This window comes from Rhinopithecus bieti, unplaced genomic scaffold, assembly GCF_001698545.2.
Source record: "Rhinopithecus bieti isolate Rb0 unplaced genomic scaffold, ASM169854v2 scaffold_32955, whole genome shotgun sequence".
NCBI lineage: Eukaryota > Metazoa > Chordata > Mammalia > Primates > Cercopithecidae > Rhinopithecus > Rhinopithecus bieti.
This window is the reverse complement of record NW_016814423.1, coordinates 2131684-2150484: the sequence shown is the minus strand read 5'-3', so window position 1 is coordinate 2150484 and position 18801 is coordinate 2131684. Positions and strand designations below refer to the sequence as shown.

Sequence of the window (18801 nt, the reverse complement as noted above, 5' to 3'; positions counted from 1 at the left end):
AAAAAAAAAAAAAAAAAGAATTACAATGGATTTTAGTGCCTCCTGACTCCTGTTCTCTGAAAGGATAGTCATGAGATCTGAGTTTTTCTCTTGCAGATAGTCTCATTAACAGATTTGGTTAACATCTCGTTAAAGAAAATTATTTTAATCCCTGATGCTAGGAAAAGCCTACTAGCCCTTTCTTCTTTCCCAGAATGTGTAGATGTTAGTTCTAGAACACAGGTGCCTGTTAATATTTTAGCAGCACTTTGTGACTTTACATCTTTAGGATAGCTGTTGTGATAAGTGAAAGTTCTTTACCTTAAAGTAGCTAAAGTGGCTTCATAGCCCCTGAGTGGCTTTGGCTCAGTCCCAGCCTCTGGGAGTCTGTGAACCTACAGCCATATGATCAACCCACCCCGGAGCTTATTCAGGACTACTCCCCTATCCCTTATACCCCACCTGCTACTCCTAATCCACCAGGGATCTGTAGGGACTCATACTTCTGGCAGACCTGTAACCATCTCTGAGTTCCACTCAAGGCATAAGCACCCTCTGGTTCTCTTTCCTCTCCCATCCTCCCACCCCCATCTGTTGTTTTCTCTTCCTTAGGTCAGCCCCTCTCTATACCCTTTCCTTGTGTTCTTTGCAATTTACCCTCTAAAAATATTCAACTGCATGGCTTTGGCAGATGCAAATTCTTAATCTTCCTTGTACTAAATCTGTGTTCACAGTTCCATACGTCTTCAATCTCTGCCTTCACTATTTCCCCTTATCTTTTAATTTTAACTGAAAAGCATAACAGATCTCTACCCATTATGCAGCCCTTTCAAGTGGAGACTGTTTATTCTCTCACCATCTCCCTGGAAAGAGCATTCAGAGCATTTCACTCTCCACCATTTCTAGCCCATCACTCTTCACCATTGTACAAACAAATCCTTGCTTCTTTGAGGATAACACTATTGGGCTGTACTCTTGACAGCTCTTTGTTGCTGTCATTTATACATCTCTCTGACTCACAGACTTGCCCTTCTCTCCAATCATGCTGAAATTCCAGGTGGTTTCGGCATCTGTTTGGTGCACCCACTCAATACTCTGGCCTCTCAGGTTCTCGATCTCCTGGGTGTCCATGCTTTTCATCTCCATCTGTTTTAGTCTGTTTTCTGTTGCTATAATGGAATACCACGGGCTAGGTGATAGATAAGGAAATTATAATCTCACTTCCCATTTAAACAAAAAATAGAAGCCGTCAGATTCAAATTCTTAATCTTCCCTATACTAAATCTATAAACTTATTTCCGATTGCAGAATTTTTTCCTCCTTTCCTCTTGTCACGTTTTTCTTCCCCAAAAGGGTAATTTTCCCTGTGTTCTGAATTTCTTTCCCTCAGGTCTTAGGGTACTTGATTTGATCACATCCTGTACCATTTCAGTCTCTTCCTTTCTACTGGTTTCTTTCCATGAGCATTTTAAGCATGTTCAGAAAGGGCATCGTTTCTCAGCTTGTTTTCAAATCTTGCAAGGACATATGCGGGCTAGCAGTTGCCTGCTATTTGGGTGCCCTGTGATGACCACTTATTTAGTTTGGTTGTAAGTTCCATACGGTCTCCAACCATGTCTGTCTTGAGTATGAATCACAGAGCTCAGCGCAAAATAAATAATCATAAATGTCATTGATCAACACTCACACTCACTAAGTATTTTCTCTGATCTCTTATTTGCCTTCACCATTGCCCTGTGAAAGAGGTCGTATTATCATCCCCATTTTCCATGACACTCAACTGATAGGATGTAAGCTTCTCCTAGGGCCACACAGTTTCTCAGTACAAAGCAGGATCCAAACCCACTCCTTCTAATTTTGAATTGAGTGTTCCTTCCTCTCTGTCAGATGCTCAGTAATCATGCCGTGTCTTACTCATTTTCCTGGCCTTGTGTGTGTTTAAAGTCTTGTTTATTCAACAAGAGGTTCTCTAAAGGCAGGGTCCAGGCTAAGCTCACAGCAGGTACTCATATTCATTCCTTGGCTTTTATTTATACTTTTTAAAATGTTTCCAGTTAACACTTGGTTAGCATATGGTAATGGTTTTTCTGAATCTTTGAAGTGTGTGGTTAGTTCATTATTTCTCCACTGGAGGGCAAGCTTTCCAACTCAAATTTTACTTTTCTGATATCTTGGGGATGAACAGAAGGATCATACACTGGCCAGAGTTGTTTTTTGTTTTAATTGTTTCAGGGAAATGAGATTGTTGCCGTGTGTTGGAAGTGTCTGTATTTCCTCCTTGTGTAATATATAGATTTCGGATCCAATATGTCCTGATCATTGCCTTCTGCAGAGGTTAAGCATCCCAGATACAGCCTTTGCTATGTGTAAAGCCCATGACCTGGCTGATGTGTCTGAGTGCAGTTTTGTGTGGGAGAGGGTCCTGATAGGAGAGCGGAAAGAATGGGGACTGGTTGCAGGCAAGTCACGCCTTCCGTGGCCCCCTATTCCGTGCCTGTAGCATGAGGAGGATTATCTAGGTAACAGCATCCCATGATTCTGGACCCTCAAACCAGAGGGCTCTGAGAGTCAAAGACTGTGTCAGACCCGTTTTGGTTACCCCACAAGTCCCCTCCCTGCCATAGTCACTCAGCCCTCAACACAGAACAGTCCTGTGACCAGATGTGCGGGTGTTTTCCACACACGAACCAATTCTCCAACACCAGCTGGGTGTCCTACAATTGAACTGAATCCTGACACTGTTTACCTGAAGTCAGCATCCGACCCTGCAGGTGAAGGGCTCAGTCCCACAAGACCGTCCCCGCTTCAGATGCCGATTGCAAGACTAGGCCTCTGCTCCTTCTGACCGACCAGCTATATGTCACAGCTTCCCATGACTCCTTCTTTGGGTTCCATCATTTGCTCGAATGGCTCACAGAACTCAGGGAAACAGTTATATTTCCCATTTATCATAAAGGATATTACAAAAGACACAGATGAACAGACGCACAGAGTGAATGGTGTGGGAAGGGGCGTGAGTTTCTCCGCCATCTCTGGGTGCCCCACTCAACACTTCCAAGTGTTCAGCAACTGGAAAGCTCTCCAAACCCTGTCATTTTAGGTTTTTATGGAGGCTTCTTTACTAGGCATGATTGATCACATCCCTGGCATTAGTGATTAACTCAATCTTCAGTCCTCCCCTATCCCTGGAGGTAGAAGGTGGCTCAAAGTTCCAACCCTCTAATCACGTGGCTGGTAACCAGTGTTCCCCGCCCACCAGACATCTCATTAGCATAAAGAAGACGTTGACACAACACTTTGGAGATTTCAAGAGTTTTAGGGATCGTGTGCCAGGAAACGGAACAAAGAACAGCTATTTATATTTCTTACTATACATCACAAAATCATAATCCCCAAGAGGTATGCCTGAGCAGCCATCTCCTAATTGAAGGAGTAGGGCCAGTAATGGTTCTGTGCACCATGTAGTCAACTCAGCCCTCTTCCTGGGCTCCTGTGTTTAGACAATGGGAGCTATGAATATGGGACAAAAGTGAACCAAGTCTTTTAATGCAGCAATGTGACTTGTTCCACAGAGAAGAATATGGCAACCCTGTATATGTGAATTTAGCTTCCAACAGTTATCCTGCACATGGGGGTTCTAGGTTCCCCCTTGCATTCCCAGGTCTACCTCTTGGCTTTGCTGCAAGGCATCTATCTGTCTGCAGGTCCTGAGGAATGTGTCTCAGCACAACTGCGCCTCCTCAGCTTCAGTCGCTGGGGGATCTGAGAGTCATGTGAACCTGACCCAGCCTCTCCCAAAAGTGATGATTGTCTGCGCGTTTGCCAGGATAACTGAGTAACTCATTCGGTGGGTTCTTAGCCACTCTCATCTTCCTCCATCGTCACCGGTGGGGGAGAGGTTTAATCTGGAGCATGTTCTACCACTTTGGTGAGGGTCTCACCTAAGTCAGGGAGAGGCACCTGGAGTCACAGTATACTTTGAGAGCATCGTAAGATTCTGATCTATTTATCTCTACTTACAAGAACAGTCATTTCATTAGCAGAAATGATAACTGAGTTTCCCAAACAGGGAAATAACAAAAGAATATTTTTTTCAAAAAAGAAGAAATGATAACTACCTTATCTACATGATGTGAAATGGCAACCATTGACAACAAACAAAATAAGAGAACTAAGCAGGATTGTCTGTTGGTGACCTCCATTAATATTAATTTGTACTTTTTCCCCCCTCATTTATGAGCACATATGTTGTAGCAGGAATAAAAGCTTCAGGAATATTTTGTGGCAGAAAAAGTTGAAATGGAAAAAAAAAACATCATTAGTTGCTATTTCCCACCAATAGAGTAAGGCTGCCATTATTCCATTTCATTGGCAAACATTTGTATCTAGCTGAAAACCTGCCCAGACCCTCCAGGAGCAGAGCTTGAGGACTACTGCGTTAAGCCTTTAAGGCTGGTCTGCTGCCTCTGATGGAGTTAATCTGCTTCAAATATGTGTTGAGCTACCTTATAGCACTTATATACCTCATCTTCCACACACTCCCTTGCTGGGGCGTTATCTGGATTCATGTCTTATCACTGCTACTGTACTGTAAGCTCCTAGAGCCAGGGTGAGTAACACTGCCTGGCTTTGGATCCCTTCTCTGCCACTTAGCAGAGGTGTGATCTTTGGCATGTTAGTGAATCTCTCTGTTACTGGAAAGGGGTCCGGATCCAGACCCCAAGAGAGGGTTCTTGGATCTTGCACAAGAAAGAATTCGAGGAAAGTCCAGAGAATAAAGTGAAAGCAAGTTTATTAAGAAAGTAAAGGAACAGGAAATGGCTACTGCATTGACAGAAGCAGTCCCGAAAGCTCCTGGTTGTCCGTTTTTGTAGTTATTTCTTGATTATATGCTAAACAAGGGGTGAATTATTCATGTTCCCCCTTTTCAGACCATATAGGGTAACTTCCTAATGTTGCCATGGCATTTGTAAACTGTCATGGTGCTGGTGGGAGTGCAGCAGTGAGGATGAACAGAGGTCAGTCTCGTCGCCATCTTGGTTTTTGTGGGTCTTAGCTGGCTTCTTTACTGCAACCTGTTTTGTCAGCAAGTTCTTTACGACCTGTATCTTGTACCAACCTCCAATCTCATCCTGTGACTCGGAATGCCAAACTGGCTGGGAATGTAGCCCAGCAGCTCTTAGCCTTATTTTACCCAGCCCCTGCTCAAGATGGAGTCGCTCTGGTTCAAATGCCTCTAACATCTCTGTGCCTCAGTTTCCTTATCTACAAAATGGGACAGTGGTACCTTCTTCACAGGACTGCAGTGAGGACTAAATGTATGTCAAGCACTTTAATTGCCATCATCATTGTTATTATTCTTTTTGTATCTCCCACCTCACCTTGCCAGGGCTCTGGCTTCCTACAAGGACTTGGGCTCCTAATGGATTCTACAGATCAGGTGTCTTTCCATTGTGCCTTGAGTTATTATTATTTTTTTGAGACAATAGGAACTCTGTGGATAGCCCTTCTCCTGGGACCTCTGAGGCTTCCAGTGCTCTAACACGCGGAAGGAAACTGAACACTGTGAAAACATCTTTGGGGGCTTAAGAAACCCATAACCGGGCCCTTCACAGAGATTCTTTTTTTCGTAATTATCAGTGTGTAGTAATGGTCTAACTATATTCCATAAGCCAACTAAAGAAAACAGGTTTACAAAGTCTAGCGATTCTACCAACACACTACATTAAACTGTAGAGAGAAATACTCTAAAAGATGATGATCAGAGGTTTGGACTTAGTTGGCCTGGGATAGAAGCTGGGCAATGACATTTCTTTTAAAAACCAGTGTGGCCCTGGTGGAGAACCAGTGTTTGGCTCTGGAACAGTGATTCTCCATGCTGGCTGCACATTCCAATCTCTTGGAGCGACTTAAAAATATATGTATCATGCTCAGGACTCTCACTCCGGATATTATGATCCAACTGATCTGACCAGGGTGGGACCTGGGTGTGGTTTGTTTTTAAAAACTCCGCTGGGGTTCTCATGTGCAGCTGGGACTGAGACCCTCTGCTCTGAGAGGTGACAAGACAGGAGATGAAGAGTTTGCAGAAGGTGGAGAGGCTGTGTTGGGTTGGGGGTGGGGGAGTAGCAGGAGGATCAAGGGGAGACCATTCACTGTTGTATTTGAAAGCATCTTCCTAGTTCTTGAATCTCTTCCCAGCACATGATCTGAGACTAGGGCTTGGAGGAAAGAATACAGGTTTTGGAGTAAGATGGGTTTGGTGCTGCCCTTCAAGTTGGGTGACTTTGGGTAAGTCATTTATCCAGTGTGTCTCCTGAGTGATGCAGTTAGAATTTGCATCAGTTCTAATTGTAGTCTTATTGTAGTCCATCTGGCAGCCCTCTATAGACAGGAGCTGTTATCCTTAGTTTAGTAAGCATTTGAGCCCCTTAAAAAATTTTTTTTGTTTGTTTGTAAGGTAGCTGGTTAGAACCTTCTGAGCCTAAGGAGGCAATTGTGTCTTAAACGCAATTTGTGTATGGGCTGGGGGTTGCAATCAGAGGCTCCAGATGGCTCCTCCCATAGCCCCAAAGACCCCTGACAGTGTTTCCTGAACCAAAGACCAAAGAGCCAGACTAAACCTCAAAAGCACATGAAAATCCTGAATGTTTAAGCTGGGTGTGGTGGTGTGTACTTGTAGTCCCAGCTACTCAGGAGACTGAGGTGGGGGGAAGCCTTGAGCTCAGGAGTTCAAGGCCAGCCTGGGCAACATAGCAAGACCTCCATCTCTAAAAAAAAATTGTGAATGTTTATATAAAAGGCTTACATAAAGAGAAAATTCAATGGCTTTAGGTAACGTTTCATAATTTTCTTTCTATCTTTGTTTTTTAGACAGGATCTCACTCCCGTAGCCCAGGCCAGAGTGCAGTGGCATGATCGCGGCTCACTGCAGCTTCGACTTCCCGGGCTCAGGTGATCCTCCCATCTCAGCCTCTGGAGTAGCTGGGACTACAGACATGCACCACCACACCCAGATAATTTTTTATATTTTTAGTAGAATGAGGTTTCACTGTGTTGCCCAGGCTGGTCTCAAACTCATGGACTCAAGTGATCCACCCACCTCAGCCTCCCAAAGTGCTGATATTACAGGTGTGAGCCACTGTGCCTGAACATAATTTTCTTTTAATGCAAAGATGTACAGATTTCAGATTTTGATACAACGTTTGATCATCTAAAACTAGAGCCAGTCTGGAAACTTCAAGCCAGGCATTCTAAGCTTGTGTCTTTAGATTTCTCATAACACTTAGGTGCTCAGAAAATAAAAAATAATAAAAAAATAAAATAAAATAAAATAAAAAAAGAAAGAAAGAAATCAGGAGATATGGGGAGATAGGTAAAAATCTAGTCTGTTGCTCTCTCATACCTATAGTCTCTATTGTCCGAAATATGAAATATAAATGATCTATTGCTATTTAATAATTCTTTCCTTTCTCATTTACCTTTTTTTTTTTTTTGAGACACGGTTGGTCTCCTTCTGCCGCCCAGGCTGCAGTACAGTGGCACAATCACAGTTCACTGTAGCCTCGACCTCCCAGACTGAAGCAGTCCTACTGCCTCAGCCTCTCAAGGAGCTGGGACCACAGGTGTATGCCACCATGCTTAGCTCATTTTTTGTAGACACAGGGTCTTGCTATGTTGCCCAGACTAGGCTCAAGGGATCTGCCCGCCTTGGCCTCCCAAAGTGCTGGGATTACAGGCAGGAGCCACTGCGCTGTCTCATTTGTCATTTCCTACTGGTCTTTAGAGCTGTCATTACCACTGTCCAAATTCACCCTGTTCAGTACATACTATGAAATCCTCAGAACGAGCTTGTGAGAGTCCTGATTCATAATGGGGCCTGTTACAAGTGTGGCTCTGCAGGGCATAGGCTACTTCTGTTCTCTACTTTTTAAAAAGTATATTTTTTAAACAGTGTAGCACTTTGGGAGGCCGAGGTGGCCGGATCATGAAGTCAAGAGATCGAGACCCTCCTGACCAACATGGTGAAACCTTGTCTTTACTAAAAATACAAAAAGTAGCTGGGTGTGGTGGCACGTGTCTGTAGTGCCAGCTACTTTGGAGGCTGAGGCAGGAGAATCGCTTGAACCTGGGAGGTGGAGGTTGCAGTGAGCCAAGATCGCACTACCACACTCCAGCCTGGCGACAGAGCAAGACACTATCACAAAAACAAACAAAAAAATGTTGTAGCTAGCTCCACTTCCACTGCTGCACTGATACATGCACACAATGTGTAACTAGATTTTAAGGGCAAGAAAGCATGACACAAGAGATGAGGTAGCTACAGCTACCTACAGCTATAGCTAGCTCCCTCACCTTTGGTGGCATGCTTTCTTGTCCCTAAAATCTAGCTACACATTGTATGCGTGTATCAAAACATTACATACACCCCATAAATATGTACAACTATTATGTACTCATAATACTTAAAAATTAAATTATTTTTTAACAGATTAAAAAAAATCTAGTTGGAAGAGGTGAAGGGAAAAGGTGAGAAGTAGTGAGGGAGTGCCAATCACACCTGGGGGTGTGGGTGGGAGAAGGTGGCTTAAGTCAGGGCATGCGGTGTAGAGGAAAGAAGTCACAAGAGCAAAGCTGTGACTTACACTCAGTTTTGTATAATCGCTTAGTGGCTTTGCTTGGCGTTTCTCATGAGTAAAATGTTCATGGTAAAGGGCAATATAGAGAAAAACTGTAGAGAAGTATATACTAGAAGAAGTATATGCTGGTAATTTTTTATATTTTTTTGAGACAGAGTCTTGCTTTGTCACCCAGACACAGTGGCGTGATCCTAGCTCACTGCAGCCTCGACCTCCTGGACTCAAGCGTTCCTCCTGCCTCAGCCTACAGAGTAGCTGAGACTACAGGTGTGCACCACCACTCTCAGCTAATTAAAAAAATTTTTTGGTAGAGATAGGGTCTTGCTACGTTGTCCAGGCTTATCTTAAACTCCTGGGCTCAAGCAATCCTCCTGCCCCAGCCTCCTAAAGTGTTGAGATTACAGGCATGAGCCACCACACCCAGCTTGGTAAATGTTTAATAACTGACTCTAGAGTTTGTAGGGGGTGGGAGGGGAGAAAGCCCTGCTAGGGAGAATTTGCTGGTTTTGTGGTATAAATACTGCACATCTGGCTGATTTCCAGCTGCCAGCTTACTGTCACTGAGCACAGAACCGGGGAGTTGTGAAGAGAAGCCACAGTGGGCTCTCCAGAGCCTGCATGAGCTGGCCACAGCACGCTACTACGAAGTGTACCCAGAAGAAATATTACAGTTCCACTATTTTCATATAAGGAATTATTAATAACAACAATGAAAAATCCATAGCAAATTCCATGCTGATGATTTAAAATAGCACATAGCAGGAGTTCAACAAATGGGTATGTTGACTCTTGGCTGAACGGATGAGAGATCTCCATTAATTTCCCAAAGGAAAAGGGGTCAGAGTGGGAAGGAACAGTACAGAATACTTACAATGGTGAACACCCACATTTGAGATATTTGAAGCTAGAGGGTTGGGGACTTTGGTGATGGGCTATGGAGCCATCCCTCTTTCTCTCTCTCTCTCTTTTTTTTTAATTGAGACAGATTCTCACTCTGTTGCCCAGGCTAGAGTACAGTGGTGCGATCTCAGCTCACTGCAACCTCCGCCTCCCAGGTTCAAGCAATTCTTGTACCACAGCCTCCCGAGTAGCTGGGACTACCAGCTAATCTTTGTATTTTTAGTAGAGATGGGGTTTTACCATGTTGGCCAGGCTGGTCTTGAACTCCTGGCTTCAAGTGATCTACCCACCTTGGCCTCCCAAAGTGCTAGGATTACAGGCGTGAGCCACCGTGCCCGTCCTGGAGCCATCCCTCTTGAGGCTACCACCTCACACCCTTCAGGGGGGCCACTAACCCAACTTGTGTGTGTGTGTGTGTGTGTCTGTGTGTCTGTGTGTGTCTGTGTAACAGGTGTTGGGGTCCCTTTTCAGCTTGCCATTTCCAAGATGGACAGACTTGATTTCCTCTCTTGTAGTAGAGGGGTGCCCTTCCACCGTCTATTTTAACTCTGGTGTTTATATTTCTAAAATGATCTTGTAACATAAGGACCTGTGAATCCCATTCCTGGGAATTTATCATAAAGAAATAATTTATCAGAGCAAAGAGACTGGCCTGTTTCTCTTAGCATAATGTCCTCAACTTTCATCCATGCTGCTGCATATTGCAGAATTTCCTTCTTTTTTAAGGCTGAATGATATTCCATTGTATGTATACACCATATCTTCTTCTGCCAATGGACATTTAGGGCTATTGTGAATACTGCTGCTAGGCACATGAAAAAGTTAATATGTCTCCAACATATTGATTTCATTTCCTTTGGATAAATATCCAGAAGTGGGATTGCTGGATTATATGGTATTTCTACATATGCACAGCACGGGGACCTTGGGCCCTGCCCATGAAACCATTTTTTTCTTCTAGACCTCTAGGTCTGTGATGGGAGAGGCTGCTGTAAACGGTTCTGACATGCCCTGGAGACGTTTTTCCCTATTGTCTTGGGGATTAACATTCGGTTCCTCCTTACTTATGCAAATATCTGCAGCTGGCCCTAATTTCTCCTTAGAAAATGGGATTTTCTTTCCTATCACATTGTAAGGTTGCAAATTTTCCAAACTTTCGTCTTCTGCTTCCCTTATAAAACTGAATGCCTTTAACAGCAGCCAAGTCAACTCTTGAATGCTTTGCTGCTTAGAAATCTCTTGTGTCAGATACCCTAAATCATCTCTCTCAAGTTCAAAGTTCCACAAATCTCTAGGGCAGGGGCAAAATGCAGCCAGTCTCTTTGCTAAAACATAACAAGAGTCACCTTTGCTCTAGTTCCCAACAAATTCCTCATCTCCATCTGAGACCACCTCAGCCTGGATTTCATTGTGCAATCATTATCAGTATTTTTGTCAAAGCCATTCAAGTCTCTAGGAAGTTCTAAACTTTCCCACGTTTTCCTGTCTTCTTCTGAGCCCTCCAAACTGTTCCAACTTCTGCCTGTTACCCAGTTCCAAAGTCACTTCCATATTTTCAGTTATCTTTTCACCCACTCCTGGTACCAATTTACTGTATTAGTTCATTTTCACACTGCTGATAAAGACATGCCCAAGACTGTGTTAGATATGGGTTCTAAATTTCTTTTCAAAGAATCAGTATGTCAGTATGTTCAATTCTTTGTCTTCTACTTTTAAACTTAACTTCCTTGTAAAACAACCTTTTTCGATTACTTGCTCCACCGTGACTCATTCTGATCACCTCCCTCACCCTGACTCATTCCGATCACCTGCTCCACCCTGATTCATTCCGATTACCTGCTCCACCCTGATTCATTCTGATCACATGCTCCACCCTGACTCATTCCAATCCCCTGCTCCACCCTAACTCATTCCGATTACCTGCTCCACCCTGACTCATTCTGATTACCTGCTCCACCCTGACTCATTCCGATTACCTGCTCCTCATTCTAATTACCTGCTCCACCCTGACTCATTCCGATTACCTGCTCCTCATTCTGATTACCTGCTCCACCCTGACTCATTCCGATTGCTACCTGCTCTGCCCTGACTCCTGCCAAAGCACTCACCCTGTCATTTTCTTTAAATTAGCCAGTTGGAATTAGCTTAGCCTGTGCAGTCTAACCCTAGCTAATAGGGGAACACACAACAGCAGGGGCCACGTGCATCAGGGATAAGAACTCCTTTCCCTCCCTTGTCCAAGTGTGCGCTCACCACTGCTCCATCTGTAAGGGCGCACCCTTCTATGGAAGTACCTTGCCTTGCTGAGGATTAAAAGAAAATTTTATATTCAAGTGCTACTTCTTTTGCGGCACCGAAACTTTATATATAAAAACTGGGAAGAAAAAGAGGTTTAATTGAATCAAGACAGAAGGTGAAAGGCACTTCTTACATGGTAGCAGCAAGAGAAAAATGAGGAAGATACAAAAGCAGAAACCCCTTATAATACCATAGATCTTGTGAGATTTGCTCACTACCACGAGAACAGTATGGAGGTAACCACCCACACGATTCAAATTATCTCCCATGGGGTCCCTCCTACAACACATGGAAATTATGGGAGTACAATTTAAGATGAGATTTGGGTGGGGACACAGAGTCAAACCATATCAGATGTCATGCCTCAGAAAGCCTCTCCTGTGAAATGCTTAGCTTGAAGTGTGCTTCCTCTCCGTTGCCAGGCAGTGAGGTTCTAGATGCATGATCTAGATGCCCTCATGTATCTATACCCCTCAACATCCTCGCTGTGGCCATGGGAGGGGCTCACTAGTTCTTCATGGCATGAGTGGACTTGTGGTTTTTCAGGGACGAATTGCTCTTGGTGGGGATTTTCCATTCCCTCCTTTCTGCAGCCCAGGATGGCCTTGGTTGCAGAAAGTATCTACAAGCAGAGGCTGGGGAGGGGAAGAGAGTGGGACCGGCTGCAGCCACCATACTGCCTCTGGGAAGGCTGATCATTTGGTGATGTGTTTGGATTTCCAAGCTTTCAGCCTTTTTGTTTGGATTCTCCATGCTTTTAAGCCTTTTTTCTCCTATCATGGATAAAACCAAATTCTCCAGGCTTTGAGAGAAACTTGGAAGTGTTTGTCAGAGGTTGTGTCTTCAGGAGTGAAATGGATTTGGACTCTGCTGGGAAAATTTGCCAAGGCCAGTCTGTCAGGGTGGACATTGAGGGACAGCTATTGAGACCCACAGCAGGTGTATGGGAGTGGTTACCAAACTGTGTGCAGCATAGTCACCAAATTGGATGGGGGATATCTCCCCCAGGGTATTCTTATGTAGCTCAGGCCTCCACCCATATTTTGAGGAGCACTGCTCAGGCATCAGATTCTCTTGAAGTAGCAAGAACACCCAGAGGCCACTGACTTTTCCATATGCTNCTCATTCTGATTACCTGCTCCACCCTGACTCATTCCGATTACCTGCTCCTCATTCTAATTACCTGCTCCACCCTGACTCATTCCGATTACCTGCTCCTCATTCTGATTACCTGCTCCACCCTGACTCATTCTGATTACCTGCTCCTCATTCTGATTACCTGCTCCACCCTGACTCATTCCGATTGCTACCTGCTCTGCCCTGACTCCTGCCAAAGCACTCACCCTGTCATTTTCTTTAAATTAGCCAGTTGGAATTAGCTTAGCCTGTGCAGTCTAACCCTAGCTAATAGGGGAACACACAACAGCAGGGGCCACGTGCATCAGGGATAAGAACTCCTTTCCCTCCCTTGTCCAAGTGTGCGCTCACCACTGCTCCATCTGTAAGGGCGCACCCTTCTATGGAAGTACCTTGCCTTGCTGAGGATTAAAAGAAAATTTTATATTCAAGTGCTACTTCTTTTGCGGCACCGAAACTTTATATATAAAACTGGGAAGAAAAGAGGTTTAATTGAATCAAGACAGAAGGTGAAAGGCACTTCTTACATGGTAGCAGCAAGAGAAAATGAGGAAGATACAAAAGCAGAAACCCCTTATAATACCATAGATCTTGTGAGATTTGCTCACTACCACGAGAACAGTATGGAGGTAACCACCCACACGATTCAAATTATCTCCCATGGGGTCCCTCCTACAACACATGGAAATTATGGGAGTACAATTTAAGATGAGATTTGGGTGGGGACACAGAGTCAAACCATATCAGATGTCATGCCTCAGAAAGCCTCTCCTGTGAAATGCTTAGCTTGAAGTGTGCTTCCTCTCCGTTGCCAGGCAGTGAGGTTCTAGATGCATGATCTAGATGCCCTCATGTATCTATACCCCTCAACATCCTCGCTGTGGCCATGGGAGGGGCTCACTAGTTCTTCATGGCATGAGTGGACTTGTGGTTTTCAGGGACGAATTGCTCTTGGTGGGGATTTTCCATTCCCTCCTTTCTGCAGCCCAGGATGGCCTTGGTTGCAGAAAGTATCTACAAGCAGAGGCTGGGGAGGGGAAGAGAGTGGGACCGGCTGCAGCCACCATACTGCCTCTGGGAAGGCTGATCATTTGGTGATGTGTTTGGATTTCCAAGCTTTCAGCCTTTTGTTTGGATTCTCCATGCTTTTAAGCCTTTTTTCTCCTATCATGGATAAAACCAAATTCTCCAGGCTTTGAGAGAAACTTGGAAGTGTTTGTCAGAGGTTGTGTCTTCAGGAGTGAAATGGATTTGGACTCTGCTGGGAAAATTTGCCAAGGCCAGTCTGTCAGGGTGGACATTGAGGGACAGCTATTGAGACCCACAGCAGGTGTATGGGAGTGGTTACCAAACTGTGTGCAGCATAGTCACCAAATTGGATGGGGATATCTCCCCAGGGTATTCTTATGTAGCTCAGGCCTCCACCCATATTTTGAGGAGCACTGCTCAGGCATCAGATTCTCTTGAAGTAGCAAGAACACCCAGAGGCCACTGACTTTTCCATATGCTTACCCCATGTTGACCTGCCTTCTGTCTACTGTAGCACAGAATCCTTATGCCACCCATTAGGAAAAAGATTGTCTATGCTGAGCAAACAAGGTTCAATGAGGCTGAGAAACTTGCCCAGTTTCAGACAATAAGTGGCGAGCCTGAGATTCAAACCCGTGCTGGGCCGCCTCTCCTGGCCAGGCTCTTTCCTTTAGTGCACATGCCAGTGTTACAGAGAATTGTTTCCCAAAAGGAGGGACCCATGCTTAGTGGCATGGGGACCTGGCCCTAAGTCACATGAAATCGCTTAGTGAGACAATCATCCTTTCTAATTCCCTCTTTCAATCCTTTTCACTGGAAATATCTTAGTTTGGTGATAGTATATCCCTAATGCCTCCTAACTATTGTTGATCCCCCTTTTTAACAAAGGAAGTAGGCCTTCCACAGTCATTTGTAACTGTAACTAAAATCTTACAGTGTTTTTTTGCTCTTCTCACTGCAACCTGCACCTCCCAGGCTCAAGTAATCCTCCCATTTTGGCCTCCCAAGTAGCTGGGACCACAGGCGCATGCCCTCGTGCCTGGCTAATTTTTGTATTTTTTGGGTAGAGACAGGGTTTTGCCATGTTGCCCAGGCTGGTCTTGAACTCCTGGGCTCAAGTGATCTGCCCACCTTGGTCTCCCAAAATGCTGGGATTACAGGCATGAGCCACCACCCCCCGCCACAGTGTTGTTGTTGTTTTTTAGCATTTATATTCTCCTTTTTATGGCATATTATATTCATTTTACATTTATAGTAGCACTAGAAAGTTTTCTTCAAAATATTTTTTACATGAAAAAGATTAGTTGAATCGAGGAAAATTAGGTAAATGAAAGTATAAGTTCAACCAATAGTGCTGGGTTAACTAGGTAACCACATGTAAAGGAATGAAGTTAGATTCTTTCCTCATATCACACATAAAAATTAACTCAAAATTATATCCAAATATATGAGCTAAAACTATTAGGACTCATAGAAGAAAACATAAGAGTAAATTTCAAGACCTTGGGTTAGGCAACAGTTTCTCATATGTGAAACACAAACAACAAAAATGTATACATTGGATTTCATCAAAAGTAAGACTTTTGTGGTGCAAATGATCCTGTTTTAGTCCATTCTCATACTGCTATAAAGAACTACCTGAGACTGGGTAATTTATATAGAAAAAAGTTTTAATTGACTCACAGTTCCACAGAGCTGGGGAGGCCTCAGGAAACTTACAATCATGATGGAAGGCAAAGGAGAAGCAAGGCACATCTTACATGGCAGCAGGAGAGAGAGAGAGAGAGAGAGAGAGAGAGAGATGAAAGCAAGGTGTGGACTGCCATACACTTTTTTTTTTTTTTTTTGAGCAGAGTCTCAGCTCTGTCGCCGGGCTGGAGTTGGGCAGTGGCCGGATCCAGCTCACTGCAAGCTCCGCCTCCCGGTGTTCACGCCATTTCTCCCTCTGCCCTCAGGCTCGGCGAGTAACTGGACTAACGAGCAGCGGCCCGCCACCTCTGCCCGGCTAGTTTTTTGTATTTTTTAGTAGAGACGGGGTTTCACAGGGTTAGCCAGGATGGTCTCGATCTCCTGACCTCGTGATCCGCCCGTCTCGGCCTCCCAAAGTGCTGGGATTACAGGCTTGAGCCACCGCGCCCGGCCGACCATACACTTTTAAACCATCAGATCTTGTGAGAACCCATTCATTATCATGAGAACAGCATGGGGGAAACCACTACCATGATCCAATCACTTCCCACCAGGTCCCTCTCCTGACACATGGGGATTACAATTTGAGATGAGATTTGGGTGGAGACACAGAGCCAAACCTTATCAGATGCCATCAAGAAAATGAAAAGACAACCCATAAGATGGGATAAAATATTTGCAAGCTATGTATCTAATATGGGACCTGTACTCCAAATATATAAATAATTCTTACAACTCAATAATAAAAAGAAAAATAACTCAATTAACAAAAGGACAAAGGCTGGGCATGGTAGCTCACGCCTGTAGTCCCAGCACTTTGGGAGGCTGAGATGGGTGGATCACAAGGTCAGGAGTTCGAAACCAGCCTGGCCAGCATGATGAAACTCCATCTCTACTAAAAATACAAAAAATTAGCTGGGCATGGTGGTGTGCACCTGTAATCCCAGCTACTCAGGAGGCTGAGGCAGGAGAATCACTTGAACCTGGGAGGCGGAGGTTGCAGTGAGCCAAGAAAGCACCATTGCACTCCAGCCTGGGTGACAGAGCAAGACTCCATCTCAAAAAACAAACAAACAAACAATCAACAACAAAAAACAAATAGACAAAGGATCTGAACAGATATTTCTCCAAAGAAGATAGATATACAAAAGACTAATCAATAATCATATTAAAAGATGCTTGATGTCATCAGTCATCAGGGAAATAAATGAAAACCACAATGAGATGCCACTTCACAACAACTGGGATGGCTATAATAAAAAAGACAAATAATAATAAGTATTGGCAAAGCTGTGGAGGCACTGGAACCTTACACGTTGCTGGTGGGAATGTAAAATGGTGCAGCCACTTTGACAAACAGTTTGGCAGTTCCATAAAATGTTAGTCAAAGAGTGATCATTTAACCTAGTAAATGCACTCCTAGTGAAATGAAACATACGTTCACACAAAAAGTTGAACACAAATGTTTATAGCAACATTATTCATAATAACCACACAGTGGAAATAACACAAGTTTCCAACACCTGATGAATGGATAAATAAAATATGGTATATCCACATAATAGAATATTATTTGGCAATAAAAAGGAACGAAGTACTGATACATGCTAAAATATGGATGAACCTTGAGTACATTATTTAAGTGAAAGAAGCCAGTTACAAATTATATGAATCATTTGTAAGAAATATCCGCAATAGGCAAATCTATGGAGACAAAAGTAGATTAATCATTCCTCAGAGTTGAGGGGTGTGTGTATAGAAGGGGCTGTGAAGAATGGGAAGCGGCTGCTAATGATCCGAACTTTCTTCTCTGGGGAATACAAATGTTCTAAAATTAGATTATGGGCTGGGCAAGGTGGCTCACGCCTGTAATCCCAGCACTTTGGGAGGCCGAGGCGGGTGGATCGCTTGATCCCAGGAGTTCAAGATCAGCCTGGGCAATGTGGCAAAACCCTGTTTCTACAAAAAATATAAATATCAGCCTGGCATGATGGTGCAAGCCTGTAGTCCCAGCTATTCAGGAGGCTGAGGTGGAAGAATCGCTTGAGCCCGGGAGGTCCAGGCTGCAGTAAGTTGTGAAGGTGCCACTGTACTCCAGGCTGGGTGACAGAGTGATACCCTGTCTCAAGAATAAATAAAATAAGATAAAACTAGATTATGGTGAAGGTTGCAGAACTCTGAATATGCTAAAAAACATTGAATCGTGCACTTTAAATAGGTGAGTTCTATCTTAATACAGCTGTTAAAATAAAAGTACTAAGCAGATATAATGAAGCTCATGAATTGAGTACAGAAGTGCCCAAAATGCTGGGAAACTCTGAATTGGAGCATAACATTCCTCAGGGCATCTCGTGTACCTCTCTAGAGACAAACTGTCTGTATGTGTTTCCTTTCTATTCTCTGTCGTGTTACTCACAGTCACAAGTAAATCAATCCAATTTTGGCCTAGACTGGTAGCTGTATTACTCAATCAGATTAAAAATATAAGAGCAAAATATAGGTTGGCTTATGAAATGAGTGGTAGAGGTGCTGATGGATGCAAAAGAAGGAATCTAAAATACACGCTGGGCCACTGCCCGAATGGAAGGAGGGAATTTACGTCATGAGAGAGGTTCATGTACCACTTCACGCTCTGAGTGTTCCCATCTGTACAGAGCCCGATCTGCTTCTCACCATGTGCAGAGACAAACAGAAGCAGTGGGGGCTGGCCACATGCCTGGTACCCTCAAGTATCTCTGAAAATCCATGTGCCTAAGAGAGACTTTTTTTCTTTCTCTTAAGATGAAGTCTTGCTTGTCCAGGCTGGAGTGCAGTGGCATGAACTTGGCTCACTGCAACCTCCGCCTCCCAGGTTCAAGCAATTCTCCTGTCTCAGCCTCCTGAGTAGCTGGGATTACAGGTGCACTCCACCATGCCTGGCTAAGTTTTGTATTTTCAGTAGAGACGGGGTTTCACCATGTTGGTCAGGCTGGTCTTGAACTCCTGACCTCAGGTGATCCACCAGCCTCGGCCTCCCAAAGTGCTGGGATTACAGGTGTGAGTCACCACGCTGGGCCGAGAGAGTTTTTGAAGAGTTGGTGCCAATGTATCACTGAGTGGTCACAGTCCCTTCCATATATATATATAATAT

General features: G+C 44.1%; 1 pseudogene across 1 annotated transcript in view; it reads left to right on the top strand.

Moving 5' to 3' along the window:
- The window catches only part of LOC108514111 (40S ribosomal protein S8 pseudogene), a 49712-nt pseudogene that overhangs the window by 634 nt on the left and 30277 nt on the right, over positions 1–18801 (top strand). The window lies entirely within an intron of this gene.